Source organism: Rana temporaria, chromosome 4, assembly GCF_905171775.1.
Source record: "Rana temporaria chromosome 4, aRanTem1.1, whole genome shotgun sequence".
Classification (NCBI taxonomy): Eukaryota; Metazoa; Chordata; class Amphibia; order Anura; family Ranidae; genus Rana; species Rana temporaria.
Genome location: NC_053492.1, coordinates 339,394,138 through 339,416,586, shown reverse-complemented (window position 1 = coordinate 339,416,586; position 22,449 = coordinate 339,394,138). Strand labels below are relative to the sequence as shown.

At 43.4% G+C, this 22,449-nt stretch overlaps 1 protein-coding gene across 1 annotated transcript in view; it reads left to right on the top strand.

The window, feature by feature from the left end:
- The first annotated feature begins 230 nt into the window (after positions 1-230).
- The window catches only part of LOC120937493 (neuroblast differentiation-associated protein AHNAK-like), a 58,301-nt gene continuing 36,082 nt past the window's right edge, over positions 231-22,449 (top strand). Inside the window, exon 1 of the mRNA XM_040350760.1 lies at positions 231-333. The gene's annotated coding sequence lies outside the window, so the exon portion shown is untranslated. The remainder of the gene's footprint in view (positions 334-22,449) is intronic.

Here is a 22,449-nt window from a genome sequence, read left to right as displayed (position 1 = left end):
TCTGCACACTTGTTTCTGGGCCTAATCTATATTCCTGCTATTATGTATAAGGGAGAGGTCCATGTCATTGGTGACTCCACTGTAACTTTTGTAGTTTCACTGCGTACATCTCTGTGTTTACATGAGCCTGTAATGTAATTTAATGAAGACCTGCTTCAGTCTTTCCAGGCCCATCCCTTTTTGTCATAAAATTGTGACCGCCCTACATATTTCAGCTTGCAATACTTGTTTGGTGTCTTCAAAGAATAGTACCAATTGTAGCCGATGACAAGTGCTCACTTCTTAAGTGTCAGGATAGCTGGAAACTTCATCCTGGTAAAGAATCATCCAAAGGTAAAGCTATGTATTCATATTTACTCTGTTCTCCTTTTTAAAATGTAATTGTTTCTTAAAAATACATGTAATATTTAAAATGGAAGTAAGATTTATTTCTCCTTCTCTATCAATTACTAGACTTCATATAGAATATATATAGTTGTATTGCACATTTCTACACACACTTGTATATACTGTATATAAATATATCTATATTTTAGATTTTATGAAAAAAATATTATAGATGACAAATATGTCTCAATTAAAATTAATGTTTGATAAACGGTTTTAATATTTTCAATATTTGCATTAATTATAATCCAGGTGGGAAAGAATTAAAGTTTTAATTAAAAAATTAAAGCCAGCCAAGTATGCAATATCTTAGTTTTAGGCTGACACAAGTGAATTTAATCCCCTATTGACTCCTCGGATTCCTTAGTGGTGAGATTTACCAAAAGTTGTTTGGGTCGTAGTCCCTCCAAGAAATACGGTTCACTTTCTTGCAGTTAGACTCCCCAATTTTGTGAGAACCAGAATCAGATTTTATCTTTTTAATGGCTGCAACAGTTGAGTACAATTGGGAAATCCTGTAAGGATATCTCTCCACTGGCATCCTTATGCAAGTAGGTTAACTTGTCAGCAACCTCACAAAACTGAATTAGCCTTAGTATTAGTTGTTATATTTAGTTCTGCATCATTGACTCTAAACTGTAACCTGGATAAGGTGTCTTGCTTTAAGATCATCAGATGAAGAAAAACAATGGGCCAGATTCACAAAAGAGATACGACGGCGTATCTCCTGATACGCCGTCGTATCTCTGTTTCTATCTATGCGACTGATTCATAGAATCAGTTACGCATAGATATCCCTAAGATCCGACAGGTGTAATTGTTTTACACTGTTGGATCTTAGGATGCAGTACCGCGGCCGCCGCTGGGGGGAGTTCACGTCGTAAACCAGCGTCGGGTATGCAAATTAGGAGTTACGGCGGATCCACAACGGATTTTCGCGTTCGCTACGTCGCCGCTAGTCTAGTTTCCCGTCGCAAAGTTAGTCGTTTTTTTTGGTGCCCTAACTTTAGTCAGCAAGCGTATTGCTGTTTAAAGTATGGCCATCGTTCCCACGTCGAAATTCAAAATTTAACGTCGTTTGCGTAAGCCGTCCGGGAATACGAAAGTACGCTACGCGCGTCGCCGTTCGAAAAAATGACGTCACTTCGCGCAAAGCACGGCGGGAGTTAGGAAACGGAGCATGCGCAGTAGGTCCGGCGCGGGCGCGCGCCTAATTTAAATGTTAGCCACCCATTTGATTTGGCCCGCCTTGCGCCGGACGCATTTACGATACACCGCCGCAAGTTTCCAGGTAAGTGCTTTGTGGATCGAGCACTAAACCTGAAAACTTACGGCGGTGTAACTTAAATGGCTTAAGTTTCCAAAGGCGCAATTGTACATGAATCTGGCCCAATGTACTTAATTTAACCATTTGTCCTTAACGTCATTTAGTACTTTTATATTAAATATTTGTAGCACTATGTGTACTCTCAGACTCGACTTAATAAGAAAAAAAGCATGTGCTATTTGTCATAACAATAATGGTTGCTATAACAAAAAAAGAGCCAAATGTTTTATCATTCCTGTTGCATTCTCTGCATTGCAACTTAAATTGTGCATACACATCTACATAGTAGGTTTGGGTCTTTTTTTCCCCCTTTTTTTACAAAATGTGTGGATCCTCCCAGTTATCATACCTAATAGTTCTCTGAATATCTTTTGAGCAGAATGAACTATTTGAGGACTTTACTATCACACGATTGCAATTATCATACAGTCATTTTCACTATCTTCAAATTTACCAACACGGACTACTCCTGTATGTCACTTATCTGGCAAGTACATAGCAGGCAAATTCCACAGACCTCTCATGTTTCATGGGTAGGTCTGCTTACTAAAGCTGGATACACACTGTACAACTTTTGTTTGATTTCCTTTAAATTTACCAAAACCATGTAGTGCAAGGGCCTACGTCATTGCATAGCATACAAATTGAAACTTGAAGGGTTTGACCTCTTATTATATGGTTTTGGTAAATCTAAAGGAAGAAATCTAAAGAAAATGATATTGTGTGTATCCAGCTTTATTATGTGTTATGTCCTTTATCCTGTCCTATATCTCTCCTTTGATTGATCACCAATCAAAATCCAAGGCTGAAATAAATGTGAAAAATGGTTTTAAAAAACCCTTTTAGTAATGGCCCTTTGATACTTCAGACTTCATCAGTGAGAGAGGCAGTAAAGAGTGCACAGTAAAGGTGTCTTTGGGAATACCTCTCCTGCATTAGAAATAAGAAAGAAAAGTTCCTAGGTCAAAATAGAACCACGTATATTTGAGCCTGGATGAAAAACCAAAGTACTAATCAGATATTCTGTGCTCATTGTAAACATTTCAATAAAACATGTTCAATATTAATTAGTGTAAATGTAAAAAAGAATCCATAAATAAGAAAGAGAACATACCATGGTTCCAATGAGTCATTCAGAAAGCTGATGGTAATCCAATTTGCTATTACCTTCAAAAATGTAAAACAGTACCTAATTTCAGTGTGGTAGTTACTTGGGATTCCCACTTGTGTTATCAATTTCCATGCTGTCTGTCCTTAGTAATAACTTCACATGGGCTTTGTCCCAAACTGTATTAACAAAATGTAAAGAACAACAAATTAAGCTCACCACTGACCAACACTGTATCAAAGTTAAGTAAATCTACAGCCAAAATGTTTTAGTTTTCTAAGTTTGGATAGAAAAGGTGTTAAAAACCCATGCATTTGATTTAACCCATATGTATTGCAGTCTGTATCTATGCTGAGGAAATTCACCTATTCCATTTGTCCATGTCACCAGGATAAAATATAATGGAAACCCCAAAATGTTACTGTAGACACTACATGACAGAACTTCTGTTTGGTAAAATGACCCCAGTAAGACACAAGGAAAAAAAATAGTTTTTATTTTTTTGACAAAAAAAACAAATTAGGCTTTGGATATATTTTAAGCCATCTGTTGGGTGGGTCAACTTGTTTACTATTATATGATACTGAAATTGTGACCTGTATGCTCTTTGGATGATATTGAACTAATCTTTTATTCATGCCAACCAACGTAAGATAGGTTGCTTTATGAATATTTTTTTTTAAATGGTAACTTTAAAAGGAAACAGTAAAATAAGTATACATGTTTGTGCAATGTAAAGTAAAGACTCATGTTAGGTGTGACAGGTGCAAATATGTCTAATATTTTCAGTATGACTATGCCCTACGTAAAATATATGTCAAACTTTAGACATGGTGACTAACTGCTATTAGTTAGATCTCAAGTATGTGATCTATGCTAAGATAATTGGAGTGAAAAGTGAGAATGCATATTTGGCATTAGGGAATGACAACAAAGATCAACAGGTAAAGTGAGTTAAGAGTTAAGAATGAAGGTGACAGGAATGCTGTCTGGTCAGTACAAAATATACATCCAAAAACTTACAGCAGATGTAAAATATGATTACCTTATTATTGCTTAAACATAAACCCTAAACTATACTGTTGATTTCCAAGCAAGATCCAATGATTCTTGAAATCTTTACTCCTTCCAAACTCTATTTACTATCTAATTTTACTGTGATTTTTGGAGAATGAATTGTTACTGTTTGCAGCAATAGGGGTCATTCTGAGACAAAGGCAGCAACATGCAATTATCTAGCTTACAAGTCAACAACCATAGGTTCCGAACCTTGATTACCAGGATCTGCTGCTGAAGCAACTGACAATCACAAAAGAATTGGCCATATTACTCAGTCATAAAATTAAGATGGATACATGCAGAATAATCCCACAGCACTGCAAACTGTTGCAAGATAAGCAAATGTAAATGCTCATAATGTAGTGTACAGGCTTGAACACTATGGGCCAGATCCACGTAGATCGTCGTAATTTTAAGCAGGCGTAGCGTATCGTAGTTACGCTACGCCGCCGCTACTTTGAGAGGCAAGTGCTGTATTCACAAAGCACTTGCGTCTAAAATTACAGCGGCGTAGCGTAAATGTGTCGGCGTAAGGGCGCGGAATTCAAATGACAAAGATGTGGGCGTGTCTTATGTTAATTCAACTTGACCCCACGTAAATGACGTTTTTTTTGAACGGCTATGCGTCGTACGTGGGGGTATCCCAGTGCGCATGCTCGAAATCACGTTGCAAATAGTCAATGCTTTCAACGTGAATGTAATTTACGCAAAGCCCTATTCGCGAACGTTTTACGCAAACGATGTACACAACGGAAAATCCGACGCTGGCCCAACGTCCATACTTTTTTTTTTTTTTAATTGTAACATTTTTTATTGTTGTTTGCATATATAAAGTACAAAAAGTAGTACACCAACGTGGATAGACTTAACATAATACATACACAAGCATACATTTTTCCCCTCCCCCTACCTCTGTATCATTATGATTAAGTGAAAAAAGCCTCTTAAATTCCAAATTGTCTTCCCTTGTGTCCACCGTCCCCCCCACCACCCCTACAACCCTCGCCCACCCATCCACCCTCCCATCACACCATGGACCAGTTTTTTGAGTTAATTTGCTTCATTAGATTAATCCTCCCCTTAAAGGGATGTCCGATAGCGGGTTAAAGTATATATTAAATTTGAAAGACGTCATCTTCTTATATAGAGCATCCTGTTATGTCTAGCCAGGGTTTCCACATCCTCACAAACTTTCTATAATATGTTACGTCCATACTTAACATTGTGTACGCCTCATAGACCCAGGGGTAACGTTACACCGAAAAAAGCCTTGCGTAAACGACGTAAAAAATGCGCCGGCCGGACGTATGTTCTGAGAAACGGCGTATCTAGCTAATTTGCATACTCTACGTGGAAATCAACGGAAGCGCCACCTAGTGGCCAGCGTAAATATGCACCTAAGATCCGACGGTGTACTGAGACGTACGTCAGTCGGATCTAGCCCCTTTCCTGACTGACTCCATGGCAGCCTACGTGTGGGTTAATCCCGCCTCCTCTCCATTGATAGGACCCCATACCCATAAAGGTTTACTCACCGCCCAGTACTGGTGTTCCTTTTTTGTCCTCCTCCATGGATCCAGGAAATACAGATTTGTGCAAACAAAAGACATACTTGAATGGATAGCACACTTTAAGCGGTGCAGCTCGGATCCCAGCCATGGGCGGGTGGAGAGCTTTGCAGCAACTTCCCCTCCGCTGTGCGGTCGTTGCTGCGTGTGCTGAAGATCCGGACTTCCTGGCTGGCAAGGTCTTATCTCTATACCATGGCAGTCACCTATGTGTTGTGTGTTTCTTTCTATATATTGTTTTCTGCCTGTATGGCGGCTGGAGCGCTCCTGCGTTCCAGCGCCGTTTTTTCTCTTCCTGGTGCGAGCACCAGAGCCCTTCGCGCATGCGCAATGCCCACTCTCAGAGCGAGGCTTGGTTCGCGCATGCGCAGTCGGACGGGACTCGCGGCGGCCGCGCAGGCGCCGTTGAGCCATTCACCACTGCGCAGGCGCGTACGTGGGCAGCGTCTGACGTCACCGGCGGGGGATTTAAAAATCAGCTGCTCGCCTGTGTACATTGGGGATTTTCCTGACAGGCGAGCAGCTGATCCTGTGATACTCTGCCAGGTCAGTTGGGGATCTGCCTGTGCTATAGGCATAGATCCTCTTTTATACTCCTTTTTTCCTGCATTTTGGGTGTTTTTAAATGCTGCATAACAAATTATTAATTTAAATGTATTTTCTTTCCTTGCCTAGCATTTTGAAAATTATATTTAAATTTCTATATGGTTTTTAAAAAAAAAAAAAATTTCTCTTCTTAAAGGGGCAGTGTTCTTATATTTTTTGTTTTTTATCCGGCATCTTAGGATCTCTTCCGTTGTTTGGATAAATATCACAGTGCTATGCAGGTCCAAGAAACCATGGACCAGTCACCGTCTACAGGTGGCCAGCCCTCACGCACAAGGTATGTGCGGGTGAGGGGGGGCATAGGGGTGGAAGTCACACTTTGTATGTTTTGTCTGACTTATTCCCCCTATATATATATCTCATTTTTTCCTTAGCCCTTCCGGTCCTGATCCTTATGCCGCTATCCAGTCCGCAGACCTTGCCAGGCCGCATCAACATTCCTCTTCTTCTAAATCAAAGAGTAAACGAAGATCTCCATCTACATCTTCCCATCAGAGGAGAAGTTCCCATTCCTCCTCCAGACACCGCTCCCACCGCCACGAAAGCCGCTCTGATCACAGAGCCTGCTGGGGATGTGATACTTATGTCCCGGAGGGCAAATCATTATGTGACCGATGCTACGCCCTGGCGGTTGGGGAAAAGGAGACTGAAGATCGTCGTATAGAGTCTCTTGTGGAACGTGTGGTACAAAAATCTTTGAGAGAGAATGTCTCCCACACACAAAGTCAAACCGGTACCATCAGGTCTGGTTCTCCGGCCATTGAGGTCCATGAGGATCCTGGTCCTTCCCAGCCTCGCACTGCTTCCCTAGATTCCCAGGAGGGTGAACTGGAAAGCGATGAGGAGAGTCTAGAGTTTGATTTCTCCCAAGTGACACCGCTTATCAAAGCAATCAAAGAGGCTCTCCTGTGGGAAGAGCAATCTACTTCTCCAGCTAAGCAAAAGAAATATTTCAAACGCCTGGGGAAGGAGCGCCCAAGTTTTCCGTTGTTAACCGAACTAAAGGGCATCTTTGAAGAAGAATGGAGTAGAGTAGACAAGAGGTCCTCTATGGCCAACAAGGCCTCCAGACTGTATCCCTTCAAAGCAGATGACGTTAAACACCTGGAGAATATTCCTGTGGTAGACGCAGCAGTGACACGACTGGCCAAGCATGTTACACTGCCACTGGCCGATTCAGTGTCCTTCAAGGATGGTCTTGATAGGAGGATGGATCAAGACCTCAAAAGAATCTACGGTCTTGCTGGTACAGCATGCAAACCTGCTTTGGCCTTGGCAGCTTTATCCAAAGCAATGGAGGCCTGGACGGAGAATGTGGACTCCTTCCTTAAGGGTGTCTCTGAAGAGCTGGCCAGAAGTTCTGCTACGTCAGAACTTAAACTAGCAGTTGCCTTTCTGGGGGAGGCATCCGTCGATTTAATTCGCCTATTGGCAAGAATTATGCTGTCCTCTGTTACAGCCAAAAGGGCCTTGTGGTTGCGCCCCTGGGTCGCTGACCCATCGTCCAAACAAAATTGGTGTAAGATTCCCTTTGAGGGATCATCCTTGTTTGGCAACAAGCTGGATGACGCCATTGCTAAGGCTACAGGGGGTAAATCGGGTTTTCTCCCCCAGGATAGGCGTCAGTCCGGTAAGAAGAAACCACAATTCCGAAGGTATAGCCCGGACCGCACTAGAGAAGCTCGCGCCTACAGACCTGGCGGAAACTTCAGAAGAAACTGGGGTAGAGGTCGTGCATCTTTTCGCAAACCAGCTTTTTCTAACCAAGCGTCAAGTGGACGTGATCAGGCGAAGTCCTTTTGAAACAACGCCCGCCCAGGCGGATCGGGTGGGAGCTCGTCTGCTCCTCTTTCGGCACGTTTGGGCGGCCTCGATCACGGACTTTTGGGTCATCAAGACAATAACATCAGGCCACGCATGGTCGTTCTCCAACATTCCTCTTCCCAGGTTCATTTCCACCCTTCTCCCAAGATCAGCGGAACAGAAACAGGTTCTTCTAACTTATGTGGATCTACTCAAATCCCAAGGAGCAGTAGTATGCGTCCCAAAGGACGAACAGTTTCATGGAGTATACTCCCCCCTCTTCTTGGTGCAGAAGAAAAGCGGTGCTTGGCGTCCAGTCATAGATTTGACCTATCTAAACAAATTTATAAAACACAGAAGGTTCAAGATGGAAACTCTGTCGACAATCCAGCAAGCCATACAGCCAGGCGACCGGATGATCTCGATAGATTTGAAGGACGCTTATTTCCACGTTCCGGTGGCAATCAAGCTACAGAAATATCTCAGGTTCCACGTGGGACAAGAACACCTTCAATTTGTGTGCCTACCCTTTGGGCTGACAACCTCACCGCGAGTCTTCACCAAAATCCTGTTGGCAGTGGTGGCCTTTATCAGACTGAAAAAGATAAGGCTTTATCATTATCTAGACGACCTCCTTGTCCTAGCTCAGGACAAGACTCAGCTCTTAGCACAAAGAGATCAAGTAATCTCGATCCTGTCCGAATTCGGTTGGCTCCTGAACCTAACGAAAAGCCATTTGGAACCAACTCAACGCCTAGTATATCTGGGGGCCCAGTTCGACACAGTGAAGAAAACCATCTCTCTTCCGACGGAAAAGATCCCTGTGGTTCAGGAGAGGATTTCTCGGGCGCTAGACACCCGCCATCTGAAGGCGTTTCAATGTCTAAGGATCATCGGAACAATGGTTTCCACAACCCCCATGGTGAAATGGGCATTGTGGAGACTACGTCCCTTCCAGTCCGGCTTCCTCAGGCAGTGGAAGTCAGGCAACAAGAATCAGCAGATTCGCATCTCAACTTCCATGAGGAACAGCCTCTTTTGGTGGCTTCAGCCAAAAAACCTACGGAATTGCCATTCTATCGCCCCGGTCTCCTGGGTCACAGTGACGACCGATGCCAGTGGCTACGGCTGGGGGGCCCTGTGTGGTACAAACATGGCACAAGGCAGATGGGATGCTCGCCTCCGCAATCTGGGCTCGAACATCCTAGAGCTTCGAACAGCCTGGTGTGCCCTCCAGTCCTTCTCCCAACTCCTGAAGGGAGAGTCGGTACTGTTGAGGATGGACAATACCACAGCAGTGTCCTATGTCAAGAGGCAAGGAGGGACACGGAGTTCGTCTCTTCTACGGGAAGTCGAACCCATCATGAAGTGGGCACAGGAAAACCTGGTCAACCTGACAGCAGTCTTTATTCCCGGAGTACAGAACTCCCAGGCAGACTTTCTTTCACGCACTCAGGTGGATATCAACGAGTGGTCTCTCCACATCCAATCATTCCAATGGATCTTGTCTCTGGGAGTCAGTCCCCAAGTAGATCTTTTCGCTTCACAGCACAATACCAAGATGGAGAAGTTCTACTCGAGAGGTCATTGCAGTCAGGCGATCGGGACGGATGCCTTGACGGATCGGTGGAGTTTCCAGAGAGCATATGCTTTTCCCCCGATCCCAGTAATACTGAGATTTCTACAGAGACTTCAAGCAGAAGAGGTCGAGGTGACGCTAGTGGCTCCCTACTGGCCGAACAGGCCATGGTTCCCTCTCCTGGTCCAACTGAGCTATCGGGACCCAGTACCTCTACCAGACCGGACCTTCTCTCTCAGGGTTCACTCCTACACCCCTGTCCGGCTCTGATGAAACTGACGGTCTGGTTCTTGAGAGGGAGAGCCTGGAATCCCTTGGTTGCGCCTCTGGGGTAATCTCCACGCTGATGAGCTCGAGAAGGGCAAGCACGAATAGAGTCTACGGAAGAATCTGGGCTAAATTTGTAGAATTCTCTACGGTCTCAGGCAGGTCCTTTAGGAATCCAGAAATCCAAGATGTATTGAGTTTTCTCCAAACGGGGTTAGATCTTCCCCTATCCGTAAGATCATTGAGAGTTCAAATCTCGGCCCTGTCGGCCTTCTCTGGAATTTCGTGGGCAGTACACCCACTAGTCAAACAATTTTTTCGAGGGGCATCAAGGTTGAGACCTCAAAGGAAGCCAAGATTTCCCAAGTGGGATCTCCCACTAGTCCTGGATTTTCTGAGTGGGCTCAGTACATCGGGGCCTTCCCCGTCTTCTATAAAGGACTTTTCAGCTAAAGTGGCATTTTTGGTCGCTATCACCTCGGCCAAAAGAGTTTCGGAGATCGGGTCCCTTGGTCACAAAGAGCCATTCCTTACCTTCTTCCCGGATCGAGTGGTTTTGATACCCATGCTGGGTTCAAATCCGAAGGTTTCTTCTGTCTTTCATGAGAATCAAGAAGTTGTCCTTCCTACCTTCAGGTCTTCGGATTCCAATGAGACTCACCCTCTAGACATGGGCAAAATCCTTTCTGAATACATCCAGATGACGTCCCCCTTTAGACGTTCCGATCATTTGTTTATCCTGCACTCAGGCAGTAACAAGGGGAAAAAGGCTTCTGCCAGAACAATCGCGGCCTGGATCGTTCAGACAATTCAGCAGGCTTATAGGGCGAAGGGCTTGGCTCCTCCGCAAGCGGTGACAGCTCACTCTACCAGAGGGATGGCAGCCTCCTGGGTGGCAGCTCGTCACGTGGCTCCAGATGTCATCTGCAGAGCGGCCTCTTGGTCTTCTATATATACCTTTATGTCCCATTACTGTGTTGAGCCTGCATCTCTTTCCTCTGTGAATTTTGGTTTATCAGTTTTGTCAGTTGACGGGACAAATTAAAATTTATTTTTGTTCAGCATACCCACCCGTGTGGTCTGGCTAGTTATTTCCCACACGTAGGCTGCCATGGAGTCAGTCAGGAAAAAGGAAAATTTATTATCATACTTACCGTAATTTTCCTTTCCTGATGGACTCCATGGCAGACGGAGTTCCCACCCTGAAATTATGGAGTCGGGATAGTTACGGAACACCAGTACTGGGCGGTGAGTAAACCTTTATGGGTATGGGGTCCTATCAATGGAGAGGAGGCGGGATTAACCCACACGTAGGCTGCCATGGAGTCCATCAGGAAAGGAAAATTACGGTAAGTATGATAATAAATTTTCCTTTATTCAGTCGTATCTTGTTTTGTGGATACAAAACAAAGATACGACGGGGCATCCTAGAAGTTACGCGGTGTATCAATAGATACGCCGACGTAACTTCTTTGTGGATCTGGCCCTATCACTCTTTACTTTTTTACTTTTTACTCCACAACATTTTCAGTCTAAATACTTGCAGTTGCTCTTCAATTGTTTACATAGATTATTTACACCAGTGGTGGTCAACTTTTTGTTGATATAGGGGGCCATAGATGCACCCTGTGACATCACCAAAGAGCTGCATGTAATGTTTAGTATATGTAATGTTACAGAAAACTGTCAAAGACTGGAGATATGCTTCAAGAGACAGTCCTAGACCAGCCATACAGTATATGAGACAGCTAGACATCCGTGGGGGGGGGGGGGGGGGGTGACAGGGCAGAGGAAGATTTTAAATAACAGAAGAGAAATAAGCACAAGGGACACATCATACTGGCTGTAAGTTATGTCCCTTGTGCTGATTTTTCTGTTTGTGATTTTGGCAGCATTTAGATTGAATACATTGCTTGTGCCACAGCAAGGTTCATTATATAAAGGATTACAGGGGGGGAAAAGGCATAAAGAGAGAAAAGGAATGGATAGCACAGGAAATGCTGGTGTAAAAGAAATAACCCAAACCATTTAACTACTAGAAGCCATTCTGCAAAATATTTGCTTCAAGGGTTCAAATGGCCACACAGTAAGTGCCAAAGGGCCATAGGTTGGGTACTGGGGCTGTACACTATCACTCTTTACTTTTATTAGATTCAGATTCCAAATACTTAATTAATCTCGCAGGGATAGTACTGAGATACAGTTACATTTAAGTAAGACAAAATAAAGTCACAATAACAAATGGAAACAAGACACAATTAAAAATAATAATATTACCAATAACAGCAAGTTAGTATACACAATAACCACAAGTTGAAATAAAATAAATTACAATTAAATTAATACTATACTGTAATAAACCATACCATTCTATTAAAACACTACATAGAATAGAAAACACTGATTGAATAACAGAAAATAAACGACAAAAATGCACATATTGCGCTCTAAACATTACCCTAGAAACTATTACAAATAATTAACCTAATATTAGCATAATATAAAAACTACATGAAAATCTGGATCATAAGCCAGATCAAAATCCTCACATCCACCACATCCAGCACTCCCAAAGAAGAAATGTATTTATTTGATAGCCACAGGCAAAAATGATTTCCTGTGTCGCACTGTGGTGCATCGTGCAAGTACTCCTCGAGCCAGTGTATTGTGGAGTGGGTGGGAGGAATTTTCCAAGATTGAACATACCTTGGACAGCATCCTCCTCTTTGACACTGCTGTTAAAGACTCCAACTTCAATCCAAGAACATCACTGGCCTTGCTAATCAGTTTATTGAGCCTGTTGGTGTCGACCCCCCTAAGTCTGCTTCCCCAGCATGCTACTGCATACAGGAGAGCACTGGCCACCACAGACACATAAAATATCTTCAGCATTGGTTTGCAGATGTTTAAAGACCTCAGCCTCTTCAAAAATAGAGGTGACTCTGGACCTTTCTATAGAGCACTTAAGTGTTCTCACCCCAGTCCAGTTTATTATCTATGTGCACCCCCAGATACCTGTAATTCTCTACTGCATCCACTCCTTGGATGATTACAGTGGTCACTGGTTCCTCCTTCTCAGGTCCACAACCAGCTCCTTTGTCTTCGTCACATTTAGATACAGATGATTATCCTCACACCATGTGATAGTTCTATGGTCAGTCTCTTCCCCATCCCTGATACACCTCACTACCGCAGTCATCAGAAAACTTCTGAAGATGGCACGACTCTCTGTCTGGTAGCTGAAATTAGTGGTATAGACAAGGGAACTGCCCCCTGTGGAACCCCAATATTATTGGCTATTTATTTAAATAGAGCACTTTGAGTATTTTTTTTAGATTGCATTTATATTCATCATATTATCTGGTAGAGCACTTGTTCAAGGTTTAAATATTGTTGACCACCCTATCCAACACACAGTCAGGCAAACTTACATTCTATGGCCTTCCAGTCAGGTAGTCAACAATCCACCACACAAGGAAGACATCAACCTCCATTGCTGTTAGCTTCTCGCACAGGAAAGGCGGCCTGATGGCATCAAAAGCACTGGAGAAGTAAAAAAACATGACCCTCACAATGCTCGCTGGCTTATCCAGGTGTGCATTTATGCCATTTAGCATCTTCATCTCCAAGTCTAGGCTGATAGGCAAACCATGATGGGTCTAAATATGTATTATCCATTGGTTGTAACTGATGTAAAATGAGTCTCTGCAAGGTCTTCATGACATGGGAGGCCAAAGATGCCAGTCTTCAATCCTTGCCAATCTTCTTGAAAATGTTGCCACAGCAATGAAATGCGTCAGGGCGGAATAGCAGTTTGGTGTGGAAGAGGATGACCGTAGGTTAATCAGCTGCAGAGACATCCATAGAGAAGCTAGGAGTGTCTGGATCTTGCAGTACCTGCAGGCCTCCCAGGATCTTGCACTACCTGCAGGCACTACCTGCAGGCCTCCATTGTAGTTACACAATTCCAGGAGTTTGGCAGATGTGAGTATATTCTATTCTTCTTAAAGAAATTACTATGTGAGATTCCTCTTTTTTATTTGTGGACTGTTTTGTCAGTTTGTTGCCCTGAGGGCATGGAGCATAAGAATAGAGGAGATTAAATCCTGGAGAGCGGAAAACTAAGCCTGAATGCCTTGCTTAAAGCGTTTTTTCACCCTAAAAAACAACTTTATAGCATCTCATTCAGCATAGTAGCGCGAGCTACAGTATGCCTTTATATTTTTTTGGGCGCCGTACTCACTGTTTAATCGCGTAGTAAAATTTCAGACTCCCCGCGGGGAATGGGCGTTCCTATTCAGAGGGCTCGTGATTGACGGCCGGCTATGGCGCGTCACGCTTCACGAAAATAGCCGGAGTAGGTCTCGGCTCTTCCCGGCGCTATACGGTGCCTGCGCACAGACATCGGAGCTGACTGCGCAGGCGCCGTGAATAGCAAACACCTATTTCGGCTATTTCCGTGAAGCGTGACGCACCATAGCCGGCCGTCAATCACGAGCCCTCTGCATAGGAACGCCTATTCCCCTGAAACTTTACTACGCGATTACACAGTGAGTACGGCGCCAAAAAAAATATAAAGTGAATGAGATTCTAGAAAAAAAAATAAAATTTAAGGAGAACCCCCACTTTAACCACTTCCAGACCTGCGCACGACGATGTACGTCCATTTTTTAAAGATTGATATCTCGGTAATGGCAGCAGCTGCTGCCACAACCGAGGTATCAATCTTTTGTGTGCGCGGTCTGGTAAACGATAACGGCGGTCTCCTCGGCGGATTCGCCGCGAGATCGCCGTTATCGGTGGCGGGAGAGGGGCCCCCCCTCCCGCCGCTCTCCCACTTACCGGAGCCGTCGGTAGCGGCGGAAGCGATCGGGACCGTTCGGCAGCTGAGCGGGGACGAGACTGAAGGAAAAATCTCCTTCGCCCGTCCCCATAGCTCTGCTGGGCGGAAGTGACGTCAAAACGTCAGTCCCGCCCAGCCTCTTAAAGAGACAATTTTTTTTTTTGTCATTTGAAAAAATGACATTTCCAAGTTTTTTATTTTTTTTTGCATTTAAGCCCAAATATGAGATCTGAGGTCTTTTTGACCCCAGATCTCATATTTAAGAGGATCTGTCATGCTTTTTTCTATTACAAGGAATGTTTACATTCCTTATAATAGGAATAAAAGTGATCAATTTTTTTTTTCAGTGTAAAAAGTAATAACAATAATAAAAATAAATAAGAAAACAAAAAATTTTTTTTTTTAAAACGCCCCGTCCCGACGAGCTCGCGCGCAGAAGCGAACGCATACGCGAGTAGCGCCCGCATATGAAAACGGTGTTCAAATCACACAAGTGAGGTATCGCCGTGATCGTTAGAGCGAGAGCAATAATTCTAGCCCTAGGCCTACTCTGTAGCTCAAAAAATGCAACCTCTAGAATTTTTTAAACATCGCCTATCGAGATTTTTAAGGGTAAAAGTTTGACGCCATGCCACGAGCGGGCGCAATTTTTAAGCGTGACATGTTGGGTATCATTTTACTCGGCGTAACATTATCTTTCACAATATATAAAAAAATTGGGCCAAATTTATTGTTGTCTTATTTTTTAATTCAAAAAAGTGCGCTTGTAAGACGGCTGCGCAAATACGGTGTGACAAAAAGTATTGCGATGACCGTCATTTTATTCTCTAGGGTGTTAGAAAAAAAAATATATAATGTTTGGGGGTTTTAAGTAATTTTCTAGCAGAAAAAACTGTTTTAGTCTCGGAAACACCGAATCTGAAAAACACCTAAGGTCTGGAAGTGGTTAAGAAAGTTAGGCATTTCTATCTGGTGAGTGTGGTTAAATGTCTTGGTGAACAGATGCACAAAGGGTGTTTCTCTGGCTGCAATGGATTAAAACATGTTAGAACTTATTTATGTATACACATTGGCTTGGACACTTTGGTATGGTGAAATTGATTTGGTACATTCACATATTTAATTGTCTTTGTCTATTGCTAAAAGGACACTTTGTTTTCACACTTTAATAAGAGTAACAGTTTAATGGAAATAACAGATTATTTTGTTGTTGTTGTTTTTTTTTTTTTGCTTTGTATGTTTTTATTCTTTATAAAAATGTACTTAGAGCACTGGCCTTTATGAAGAAACTATCTTCCAAAAAAATATTTATGTACTTAAAGTGGTTGTAAAGGTAAAGTTTTTTCCCCCTAAATAGCTTCCTTTACCTTAGTGCAGTCGTCCTTCACTTACCTCATCCTTCAATTTTGCTTTTAAATGTCCTTATTTCTTATGAGAAATCCTCACTTCCTGTTCTTCTGTCTGTAACTACACACAGTAATGGGAGGCTTTCTCCCTGGTGTGGAGAAAGCCTCTTGAGGGGGGAGGGGGCGAGCAGGAGTGTCAAGACACCCACTAACACACAGCTCCTTTCTCTATCTGCAAAGTAGAGAGCGTCCTGACCCTCAAGAGGCTTTCTCCACACCAGGGAGAAAGCCTTGCATTACTGCGTGTAGTTACAGACAGAAGAACAGGAATTGAGGATTTCTCAGAAGAAATAAGGACATTTAAAAGCAAAATCGAAGGATGAGGTAAGTAAAGGAGGACTGCACTAAGGTATTGGAAGCTATTTAGGGATTTTTTTTTTTACCTTTACAACCCCTTTAAAGGTACATTTAGCACAGCAGCTTGTTTTATGATTGTTTACTTTTGGATTCACACACATCTTTTTGGAATGGTTGTTATTGGATTCACACACATCTCTTTGGAGTGGTTGTAGTATCAAATAGGAGTACAGCACTTAAAGCGGATGTGCCACTAAAAAACTATATTAAAAGCAAGCAGCTACAAATACTGCAGCTGCTGACTTTTAATATAAGGACACTTACCTGTCCTGGAGTCCAGCGGTGATCGCAGCAGATGACGAGCCGATCGCTCGTCACCCTGCTGCTCCCCCCTCCATCCACGGTGAGGGAACCAGGAAGTGAAGCGCTCCGGCTTCACTGCCCGGTTCCCTACGGCGCATGCGCGAGTCGCGCTGCGCCCGCCGATTGGCTCCCGCTGTGTGCTGGGAGCCGAGTGTTCCCAGCATACAACGGGGGGGGGGCGACGGGAAGCGGAGGAAAAACCCGTCCTTTGCCCATATCGTAGGGCCGGAAGTGGGTGCAGATACCTGTCTGTAGACAGGTATCTGCACCCCCCTCCCCCCTGAAAGGTGTCAAATGTGACACCGGAGGGGGGGAGGGTTCCGATCAGCGGGACTCCACTTTAGAGTGGAGATCCGCTTTAATAGGTAAAAATAATATTGAATCCTTGGAGCTGCAAGAACGCGGTATCTCAGGCACAGAAACAAGGGAAGATGTCTTCCACAACACAGGGACCTTCCAAGACACAAGCTCAGGTTTTAGACCCATTGAAGGACACCCAAAGTTGGTTTGCATACATCCAAAGTACCATTTAATACTGTAAATCTGCCTGTAACTGCACAAATAACCATAACTCTTTCAAAGTATGTGTGACAGACAAAAGCAAGGCATTGCAGAGTAAAGATCACAGAATGTTATGACTGCACAAAACCATTACCACATCTATGCATTTCAAATTTTGTGGTAATTAGTTCATGTAGAAATTCTTAGTTTCTAGAGTATGATCAATCACATAAGGCTGCCTGCTCATTTGAAATTTGCAGCATAATATTACCGTATTTTCCGGCGTATAAGACGACTTTCTGGATGCAAAAAAATGCATCCAAAGTCGGGGGTCGTCTTATACGCCGGATACGGTCTCTGCCATCACTCACCTTTTTCCTGAATAGGCGGTGCGGTGTGGTGACAGTCTCCGTGCTGCCAGCGTCAATGATTTAAAAGACGCTCCTTCTTCTCAGCGTGTTCTGTGATAGGTGGAACACAAATCTTCCCAGCAGCACCTCGGACGAGATGAGAAGACTTCCCTGATAGGCGGAACACAGAACAGAGGCGCTGCTGGGAAGATTTGTGTTCCGCCTAACACAGGACAATCTGAGGAGAAGGTGTGTCTTTTAAATCATTGACGCGCGCAGCACGGAGACTGTCACCGCACCGCACCGCCTGAAAAAAAAGTGAGTGATGGCACTGGGGGGCAAGTTCAGGCACAGTGGGGGCAAGCTCAGGCACAGTGGGGGCAAGTGATGGCACAGAGAGGGGGCAAGTGATGGCACAGATGGCACAGAGAGGGGGCAAGTGATGGCACAGTGAGGGGGCAAGTGATGGCACAGAGAGGGGGCAAGTGATGGCACAGTGAGGGGGCAAGTGATGGCACAGTGGGGGCATGTAATGTAATGGCACAGTGAGGAATGTAATGTAATGGCACAGTGAGATTTGAAAAAGTCTGTTTCTGTCAGCGGTTCTGGCTACCCCTCAGCTTCCAGAAAGACAAGTAGGAAGGGGGTAGTCTTATACGGCGAGTATATCCCAAAACCAACATTTTTCCTGGAAATTTAGGGGGTCGTCTTATACTCCCAGTCGTCTTATACGCCGCAAAATATGGTACCTAAAAAGTGTAACTTTTAGGTAATATCCGACCAAAACATTTTATGGGGAAAAATTGTGGGGAAGGGTTAGCAAACATTTTATTCCTGTCAGTGTTTTAATTGGGAAGATTAGTCCTCTTTCCTTTCCAAGATATTTTAAATAATTGTGAGAGAATGGCATGGGAAAGTTAGTGAAAACCCTACACTAAGTTTTGCTTGAATTGCAATTGCTTAGCAGTACAAATAAACAATAACATAAGGTCTTTGACTCTGAGTCACCCCTCTCTGCTTTGAGCAGACCGAGAACTGAGCAATCAGCAGTCATGTGATTGCTTAGTTCTTGGTCTAAAGCCTCGTACACACGGCCGAGGAACTCGACGTGCCAAACACATCGAGTTCCTCGGCCAGTTCAGCACTGAAGCCGCCGAGGAGCTCGGCGGGACGAGAGCTCCCATAGAACAACGAGGAAATAGAGAACATGTTCTCTATTTCCTCGTCGAGCTCCTCGTCGGCTTCCTCGGCCGAAAGTGTACACACGACCAGTTTCCTCGGCAGAATTCAGCCAGAAACTCGGTCGGAAGCTGAATTCTGCCGAGGAAACTGGTCGTGTGTACGGGGCCTTAGAGCCAACATGGGACTTCAGCATCATTGCACCGATGCTGCAGCATAGAGGTGTCACGAAGGCAGAAATTATTTGTCAAGACTGGGAGTATGAGAGTTGTAAACACACTTGGTCTAATTAACATAATAACATTTCTATGGTGCTGTGAAGTTTGGGACAGGTGCAGGTGAGGTGTTGCCATTCATTTCAGCTAGAATCCTATAGTGCATGTATAGTAAAAAAAAAAAGCTTGTGGGAGGACGCAATACCATAATTTATCTCTGTAATAGCCATGTGCGCTGGATTGAAACTGGAATTTCAAGTGGAGATATCTTGGCACTGAAGTCTCTGAAATATATAATAAGCTGAAAATATAGGTTAAAGTAATTGTTATACTTACCTTGTCTGTGCAGTTGGTTTTTTGGGTCCCTCTTCGCTGCTCCTAGCCCCTCCCTCCTTTAAAGTGCCCCTCAGCCAGCAGCTTGCTACAAGTGGCACCCAAGTTGAGTCAGAGCTCTGTGTATCCATTCAGACATGGAGCCCCAACCTGGCCCCACCCCCTCTATCCCCTGATTGGCTGACTGACTATGATTGACATCCGCAGGAGCCAATGGCGTATCTGCTCTGTCTCAGCCAATCAGAAAGAGTGTCCTGGATAGCTAAGGGGATCATGGACATCGCTGGAGAGAGAAGGGGCTCAGGTAGGTGATAAGGGGGGTGCCTGGGGGGGGCTTCTACACACATAAGGTTTTTTATCTTAACCCCCTCAGCGGTATTCCCGAGTCTGGCTCGGGGTGGAATTTCAGCACCAAAAGAGGTAACCCAGAGCCAGACTCAGGAGCGCATCGCAGTATCCACAGGCACAGGTTACTTACCTTGTCCCTGGATCCTGCGATGCTTCCCCACTGTGTGATCGAGTTGTGTCCTCCTCGCTCGATTCACAGTACCCGTGTGCCGCCGAGCTCCGTTCCCTGCGATGTTACGACGCAGGGGGGCGGAGATCGGCGCCAAATTCAAAAAAGTAAATACACACAATACATACAGTATACTGTAATCTTATAGATTACAGTACTGTGTGAAATCAATACACACCCCCTTTGTCCCTAGTGGTCTGCCCAGTGTCCTACATGCACTTTTATATAATAAAAACTGTTCTTTCTGCCTGGAAACTGGAGATTGTCCATAGCAACCAAAAAGTGTCCCTTTACATCAGCGTTACATGAAGCGTCTACCAATATCTGCCTAGTGAGCCAATGTGTGTTTGCATGGATACACAATGCAGGGCATAAAATGGCTCTTCTGGGAAGTGAGATTTTCCTTTGGATAACGAAATGATGAACCAGAGGGTAATAGACCCATGTTTAAACTGAACGTCACCGAATTCATAGGAAGCATTGTAGGGACATATCGTTGTTTAACCCTTTCGGGGTCATAGAATCCAACAAAAATATCCATTTGGCTTCCTTTTGTAACAAAACTTTGTCCCAGTCTCCCCTTCTGTTTGACATTTCCAATTTGTAGGTTATCATGCATTGCATGCCTTTTGCTTGTACTCCATGATAATCCAAAAAATGCATAGCCACAGGGGATGTGTCATCCTTCGTGGTTATGCTAGATATATGTTCGCCCATCCTTTTCCTAAACTCCCTGATGGTTTTACCCACATAGATTTTTCCGCATGGGCAGATAATCTGGTAAATAACATATGTGGTCGAACAATTAACAAAAGGTTTTATCTTAAAGGAATGCTTTCCATTTCCAGTGGAATCTTTAAAACAATTGGTTTTCATAACATGTTTGCACACTGTACAATGTCCGCAGGGATGCATTCCCTCAATTTCTTTGACAAAGGATAAAGTACATTTAGTTTTTTTTTTTATGATTTACATGAATGTACTCACTATGTACTAATGCATCCCCTATGGTAGGTGCACGTCTTGCTATCATGTTCGGGCCATGGCCCAATATCTGTTCTAATCTATTGTCCAGCATGAATAAATGCCAGTGCCTAACCATAGTTTGTTTGAGATATTGCCAATGTGTACCATATGTAGTTACTAAACCTATTCTTTCTATTTTTATTTTTGCTTCTCTCTCTTCCTCCACCTCCAGACCCAGAATTTTCTGCCATGATTTTTTCCAAGCTTTGGTCTGTGCATGTTTTAGGCTTCATTTCCACTGGCGTTTTTACAGCCACTGTTGTTAGCCTTTTTTACAGCTTAAAAACGCCTGTCCATGTTTATTTTGTAAAAAAAATATATATATATATATATATATATATATATATATATATATTGTTTTTTGTGAGCTGGAGCTTTAAAAATGCCACGGTAGCGTTTTTGAGAGTTTTTGAGCGTTTTCGCGAATTTTTGAGCGTTTCTGAGCGTTTTTTAACATCTGGCGTTTTTACAGCTCTACTCTGGAGCTTCAGAACGCCCTGGTCCTGCGTTTTTTTTATAGCTCAAAAACGCCTATGCCATTTGCAGCTCAAAAACGCCTATGTGGGCATGATGCCATAGAATAACATGGACAGGCGTTTTTAAGCTGTAAAAAACGCTCAGAAAAGTGGTTGTAAAAACATCAGTGGAAATGAAGCCTAATTGTTGAGTTTGGATATCCTCTTTTTCTAAATCTTTGGCTAATTTCCCTACTTTCTTTGTAAAAATCTTTTGTGTATGTACAGTTTCTACGAATTAAAGAAACTGTCCTCTAGGGATGCCTTTAATTAATGGCCACGGATGATGGCTGGTGGCGTGGAGCAGAGTATTACCTGCTGTTGGTTTTCTGAATGTTTTTGTCACAATCTGAGTTCCTTCCTTGCGGATCAACAGATCTAAGAATTCTATCTGATCCTTGTCCACTTTATAAGTAATAAAGATAATTCTATTGTTTTCATTTAGTTCTCCCATGAATTGTTCAAATTCAAGCAGTGCCCCTCTCCACACCACCAGGACATCATCGATACATTTTACCCAAAGGGCTACATGTCTTTTGAAGGCTGAGTGGTGATAGACCTCTTGTCTTTCCCACCAGCCTAGATGTAAGCAGGCATATGATGGGGCACAAGAGGCTCCCATCGCTACTCCCCGCTTTTGACAAAAATATTTATTGTCAAAGATAAAAAAAATTGTATGAAGAACCAATTCTAGTAGTTCAATCAAAAATGTATTTTGTGGGCCTGCCAAGGGGTGTCTAATATCTAACCACTGTGACACCGCCTGTATTCCGATTGCATGGGGGATGGATGAATACAGCGACTCTACATCTATACCTGCCAATAGGCAGTCATTTACCTGACATTCCTGATAACTTGAATTAAATCATTTTTTTAAAGATATTTAACATCATAAAATATATGCTATATGATTTGTACTGGTATTTTGATGACCATTGTAATGGCTTTTGTACAATTTTTGGAATTTCATGGATCAGGATTGGATGGTATATGGACTACCTACCCCTGTCATAATTATTACCTTATGACTTTACACTGATTGGCAGTGGAAACCTCTTTGTATGTGGTTTAGGTATGTAGAGGAATATGTAGAGAGATATAAGTGTGTTTTTAAATAGTGCGATGCAATATGTATAATAAAGCACACACCATAGATGAGTTTTTTTATTAACTTTTGTACTGTGCAGGGCGGCACACCAC